Source organism: Rattus norvegicus, chromosome 1 (genome assembly GCF_036323735.1).
Source record: "Rattus norvegicus strain BN/NHsdMcwi chromosome 1, GRCr8, whole genome shotgun sequence".
NCBI lineage: Eukaryota > Metazoa > Chordata > Mammalia > Rodentia > Muridae > Rattus > Rattus norvegicus.
The window spans coordinates 110,453,307-110,459,871 of record NC_086019.1 but is presented as its reverse complement, the minus strand read 5'-3'; the positions used below and the strand labels follow the sequence as shown (position 1 = coordinate 110,459,871).

General features: G+C 39.5%; 1 pseudogene; it reads left to right on the top strand.

Annotated features, from left to right (window-relative positions):
• The first annotated feature begins 205 nt into the window (after positions 1-205).
• Rpl18a-ps4 (ribosomal protein L18A, pseudogene 4) lies at positions 206-1,117 on the top strand (annotated as a pseudogene).
• The last annotated feature ends 5,448 nt before the right edge of the window (positions 1,118-6,565 follow it).

Genomic DNA, 6,565 nt, shown 5'->3' with positions numbered 1-6,565 from the left:
GAAGGAGTGAAGCATTCACATTTTGATCATCCGACTTGAGTTTCATTTGTTCTAGGCATCTAGGGTAATTCAAGCATTTGGGCTAATAGCCACTTATCAATGAGTGCATACCATGTATGTCTTTCTGTGATTGGGTTAGCTCACTCAGGATGATATTTTCCAGTTCCAACCATTTGTCTATGAATTTCATAAAGGCATTGTTTTTGATAGCTGAGTAATATTCCATTGCGTAGATATACCACATTTTCTGTATCCATTCCTCTGTTGAAGGGCATCTGGGTTCTTTCCAGCTTCTGGCTATTTTCTTTATGCGAGTGGTGGTGAACAAGACGTCAGGTACACTTCGGGAGTACAAGGCGGTGAGGCTCTGCTTGCCAACCCCAAAATGCCACACACCGCTATTGTACGGAATGCAAATCTTTGCACCCAAACATGTGGTGGCCGAGTCCCACTTCTGACTTCTGGTACTTTGTGTCGCAGTTGAAGAAGATGGAGAAGTCATCCAGGGAGATTGTGTACTGCGGGCAGGTGTTTGAGAAGTCACCCCTGCTTGTGAAGAACTTCCGTATCTGGCTGCACTATGACTCCCACAGTGGCACTCACAAGTACCAGGACCTGACCAACACTGGCAGCGAGGTCACCGTGTCCGCCCGTACTGTGCGCACTCCATCCAGATCATGAAGGCAGAAGAGATTGCAGCTGGCAAGCGCTGCCCGCCAGCTGACAAGCAGTTCCACAACTCCAAATCAAATTCCCATTGCCCCACCCATGTGTTGCAGCACCAACACAAATCACACTTCACCAGCAAGAGGTCCAACACTTTCTTCTAGATACAGAGGCCCACAGAATAAAAGCTTCAGACTGTCAAAAAAAGAATAACCTTCAAATAAACAACTCACCACTTTGGTTCAAAGAACTAGAAAAAGGTAGAAAGCTAACTTCAAAATTAGTAGAAAGACAGAAATAGCAAAGAGGATGTCAAGAATAGAAGAAATAAAGACCAGGCAGACAACAGAAAAGGTCAATAAAATCAAAGGTTGTGTTTTTAAAAGATACACCAACAAAAATTTAGATATTATAACAAAATTTTTGGAAGACCCAAATAAAATCAAATAGGAAAAAGGAAGCATTACAACATATAATAAAAACACAGAGGATGATGAGAAAATATTAGAAAATGTATAGCCTAGAAGAAATCCACAAATGGCTACACAGACAGCCCGTCATGATCTTTTGAGTCTAAACCAAATACAAACAGATCAATGAGAGAAGAGACTGAATTGGTTGTGTAAAACCTACTCCATTCAGAAAAGGCAAGGATCTGATGATGTCTGTCCTATGTACCCAATACACAGGAAGTAAGACACACCCTTTTAACCTCTTCCAAAAAAAAGTGATGAAAGGATAATTCTGATAAAGACATGACAAGAGGATTATAATGCCTGTATATAAAAGTTGAATAAAGGCAATTCAAGAACAGGTCAATATCCCTGATGAACACATATGTAGATAAAATGTTGGAAAATAAATACAAGCAAACCAAGATCAATGACACAAGAAGCTGTTATACAGATCATTTGCCATGGCCAAATAGATTTTATCATTGGCATTCAAAGTTGGCTCAATACTTTTTCATATCACAGGAATGACACCAATAATAATTGCTTATATCATTTGATTGTACAAGGGATATGAAAAAACCCTCTCATTTGTTCATAAGAAAGAGAAAAATATACCTTAGGTAAACTAGGCATAATCTGGGTCATGTTTAGTATCAGGTTCAAAGGTTAAAATGGAAAGTGCTCCGAGATCAGCAGTACAACACAGGTGCTTATTGTTCTCACTTCTACTGAGCACAGATGAGAAGTAAAACAAATAGAGGAAGAACCCAAACCATTTGTTTGTAGGCGACATGCTTGGACAGAGAATCATTGACATCTCCAAAATTCCATAAAGTTGAGGAATACAGTATCTACATACAAAAGCCAGCTGCAGTTTTATGAATGCACTCAGAACAACCCATCCTTGAAAGAAGTCAATCTAACAATCCCACTCACATGGTTAACAAATCCTTAGAAAACCATGCCCTCTGTTTAGTCTGGCTAATTAGAGAAATGTTCAGCATCCTTAGTCATCAGGGAAATGCAAATCAAAACAACCCTGAGATTCCAGCTCACACCAGTCAGAATGGCTAAGATCAAAAACTCAGGCGACACTAGTTGCTGGGCAAGGATGTAGAGAAAGGGGATTATTCCTCCACTGCTGTGTGGGATTGCAAGCTGGTACAACCACTGTGGAAGTCTGTGAAGTCTAGTGGTTCCTCAGAAAATTGGATGTTTCACTACCTGAGGACCCAGCTCTACCATTCCTGGATATATACCCAAAAGATGCTCCAATATATAACAAGGACACATGCTCCACTGTTTGTATCAGCTTTATTTATAATAGCCAGAAGCTGGAAAGAACCCAAATGTCCCTCAACAGAGGAATGGATAAAGAAAATGTGGTACATTTACACAATGGAGTACTACTCAGCCATTAAAAACAATGACTTCATGAAAATCACAGGTAAATGGATGGTACTAGAAAATATCCTGCATGATATAACACAGTCACAAAAGAACACATGTGGTATGTACTCACTGATAAGTGGATTTAGGAAAAAAAATTAGGAATACCCAGGATACAATTCACAGACTATATGAAGCAAGAAGGAAGACCAAAGAGTGCATGCCTCAGCCCTACTTAGAAGGGGAAACAAAATAATCACAGGAGGTAGAGGATGAGAAGGACTTGGGAGGAAAAGAAGAGGGGGATAGGAAAAAAGGGTGGTAAGATTAGGTGTGGGAGGAGATGGGGAGATGTACAGAGGGTCAGGAAATTGAACAGAGGTGTGTAGCAATGGGGGAGGGGGTTGGGAACCAGTCACCAGAAAGTCCCAGGTGCCAGGAAAACAAGAGGCTCCAAGGACCCAATGGGGATGACATTAGCTGAAATACCAAACAAAGTTGGGAGAGAGAACTTGTTGAGGCCATATCCAGAGGCTAGGCATGGCCCCCAGTTGAAGGGTGGGGCTGCCCACCCTTCTCAAAATTTTAACCCAGAATTGCTCTTGTCTAAAGGAAATACATAGACAAAGTGTGGAGCAGAGACCGAAGGAAATGCTATCTAGAGACTGCTCCACCTGGGGATCCATCTCATATACAGACACCAAATCCAGACACTATTGCTGCTGCCCAGAATTGCTTGCTGACAGGAGCCTGATATGGACGTCTCCTAAAAAGCTCAGCCAGAGTCTTACAGATACAGACATGGATGCTCAGAGCCAACCATTAGACTGAGCACAGGAACCCAAATGGAGGAAGGACTGAAGAAGCTGAAGGGATTTGCAACCCCATAGGAAGAACAACAATATCAACCAACCAGATCCCCCAAGAGCTCCCAGGGACTAAATCACCAACCTAAGAATACACATGGAGGGACTTATGGCTCCAGCTGCATATGTGGAAGAGGATATCCTTGTCTGGTATCAAAGGGAGGGTAGACCCCTTGGTTCTGTGAAGGCTTGAGGCCCAGTGTAGGAGAATGCTAGGTGAGGTGGGAATGGGTGGGTGGGTAGGGGACCACCCTCATAGAAACAGGGAAGAAGGGGTGGGTTAGGGATTTTTCGGAGGAGAAACTGAGAAAAGGGATAACAAAATGTAAATAAACAAGATGACCTATAAAAAATTAAAAAAGAAAACTGAAGAACCATACTATATACTGATAGCAAATTTTAATAAGTTGAAGAAGACACAGAGAAATGAAAAATATGTCTCTTGTTGAGGGATTAGAACTGACACCGTAACATACCTAGACTGTGTGAAGCAACCTACTAATCCAATCTATTGCAATCTGAAAATAAATTATTACAGAAATAAAAATACTAATTTATAAATTATATAAGGAATCATAAAAGATCCCAAATCGTCAAGAACACGGAGAGCAAAAAAAAGAATAAAGTTAGAGGCAGCATACAGTGGTGCTTCAAAAATCTGCTATGAAGCGATAATCATCAAAGAGGACATAGCAGAGTAGAAGAGGCCCAGAACAGTAAGCTGCTTATGGTCAACTGAATTTCAACAAATATGCCAAGGCATAGAGTAGGAAAGAGCAAGTTTCTCTGATAAATGATGTGAAAATTGATACATCCATGCAGGAGTCGAAATCAAGCCAATGTATCACATTGTATGCAAAATTCAGTACAACGTGTATTAAAGACTTAAAAGGAAACTTGAAAATTGTAGTAAACAGAAAAGTCTGTGTCACCAGTTGACACAGTGTTGTTTTTCTTTTTTTCGTTCTTTTTGGATCCTAATTTCACACATAACAATGCACACACAGGCAGATGGATTATATCATATGAAAAACATCTCTGCAGCCGAGGATGAAACCACCAGAGAAAAGAGTTATTCTATGGAAGGGGTATTTTCAAACATTGCACCTGATAAACAATTAGCTCCCTCATTTGTAAGCAAGTCACTGATGTCCACAAGGAGTTCAAACAGCACAATGCCGAGAAAACAAGTGAGAAACAGGCAGAGCTTAAACAGGTATCTCAAGAAATAGTTACAAATAGATAAGAGGCAGGTAAAAGCAAACACCAAAATGATCAGGGAGAGAAGTGAAAACTGAACTCAAACGTACAAAGGTGAGGACTGGGGACTAGCTTAGTCGGTTATGCACTTACCATGTACGGCTGATGTTTAAACTCGTGCACATAAGTTCCTGGTAGAGCAAACTGGCAACCAATCAAGGCACCAGTGAGCTCCAAATCCAGGGAGAGATCCTGTCTTAAAAGCTAAGGAGGACAACAATTGAGGAAGACACCTGATATCAGCTCTGGACCCCACACAGGCATGCATATTGGTTACATGTCCACGAGTACACATCAAACACAAACATATACTAAGGATGCTATACGACGAAGCTTTCTTACTACTGGCTGTATGTCCAGATGAAATTTAAATAGTACATCAAAGAGATATCTGTGTTCCTTTGTTCACTCTAGCACTTTCCACCACAGTCAAGATATGGACAAAGCCTTAGCATGTTGTCAATGCTTCAATAGACAAAATCAGTATCATTTACAGACACAGGACACATTTCTTTGTGTATGTCTCTATATCTTTAACTCCAAGAAAACCAAGAGACCCTGTCATTCATGATGTCATAGTTTCCACTTGAGCACATCATGCACATTATGTTTCATGAAATAAGTTGGACTTTCAGCAAATCAAATGCTGTGTGAACTCACTTACATGTTAATCCCAAAGAACCACAAAATCAGTAAGCTCCCAGCATCCTGGAACAATTTATTGAGGAAAATGGCAGTATTGATCAATAACTACCATATTTTAATGATGTACTAGGAATATGCTCAAGAAATTTACTGTCCACCATGGTGATTATCATTACTGAAATGCATTGTTTAAAATCACAAAGAATAGGCTATTTCTTTTAAAGATTAGTACGTGAAGCAATGGATATGTGTGTTAGACTATGTTATAAAATATATAAATTTTTAAACTTCCCATTGTCAAAAAATTCATGTAATTTGGGGTCTAGAAGAATGGCTCAGTGGTTAAGAGAACTGTTGGTCTTAGAGATGACCCAGTTCAGTTCCCAGTTCCCTCATGGTAGCCCACAGCCATCCATAACTTTAGTCCCAGGGAATCCAACCCCCTCTTCTATGCACAGATGGGTGTATAGACATACATTCAACAAATATATGTCCATATCAAACAAAATAGATATATTTTTAAAAATGAATTCATTGTCTATTTTAAGATAAATTAGTCAAAAATGTAGCTTTGAAAGTATTATAGTTTCCATTTTTCTTTCTAATGCATTTAACTTTGAAGAACCTTAAAAATATTGTCATTATTTTAGATAAAATTATTTCATGTAGAATATGCATACTTTACTGTGCATATCCGTTTGTGTATATATTTCTCGGGTATGAAGAATGAAATATCAAAACTAAAAAAAAATTAAATTCTAAGGTAGAACAGCAAAAATAATAGCACTTTATCCTAGTGAGTTCAAGGGCAGACTGATTGAATTGAAAACCAGGATTTTCATGAAAGCTATTATTTTCCACACTGCAGATATGCATGTGATTCGCTAGTGTCTAAACTGTGTCATCTAGTTAATTTGTCTTTTTCCATTTCACTCCTTAAATTAGAGCAGAAATGCTACTCCTGGAAACTGGGAGGGGGATGACCTGGAGAACTTAACTAAAGAATGATGTTTCATTCTGTCAGTATAGAACAAGACCACCGAGTTTAGGAAAGGCAAATCACTTATGTCTTGGAGTCAAGGAAAGTGTTCTGAAACTTGCTTCATGACAGGCTGACAGAAAGGGTACCATAGGACTTAGTTAGCTGAAAGGGAAGAGAAAGAAAAAGAAAAAGAAAAAGCAAGATGCTGGGCTGAGGAGAGATGTTAAGGGCAATGCTCATCCCTATGCTGGTTTGCAAGTTTATCAGTGGTTTGACTTGAGCAGGCACTAGTCCTGTTTGAA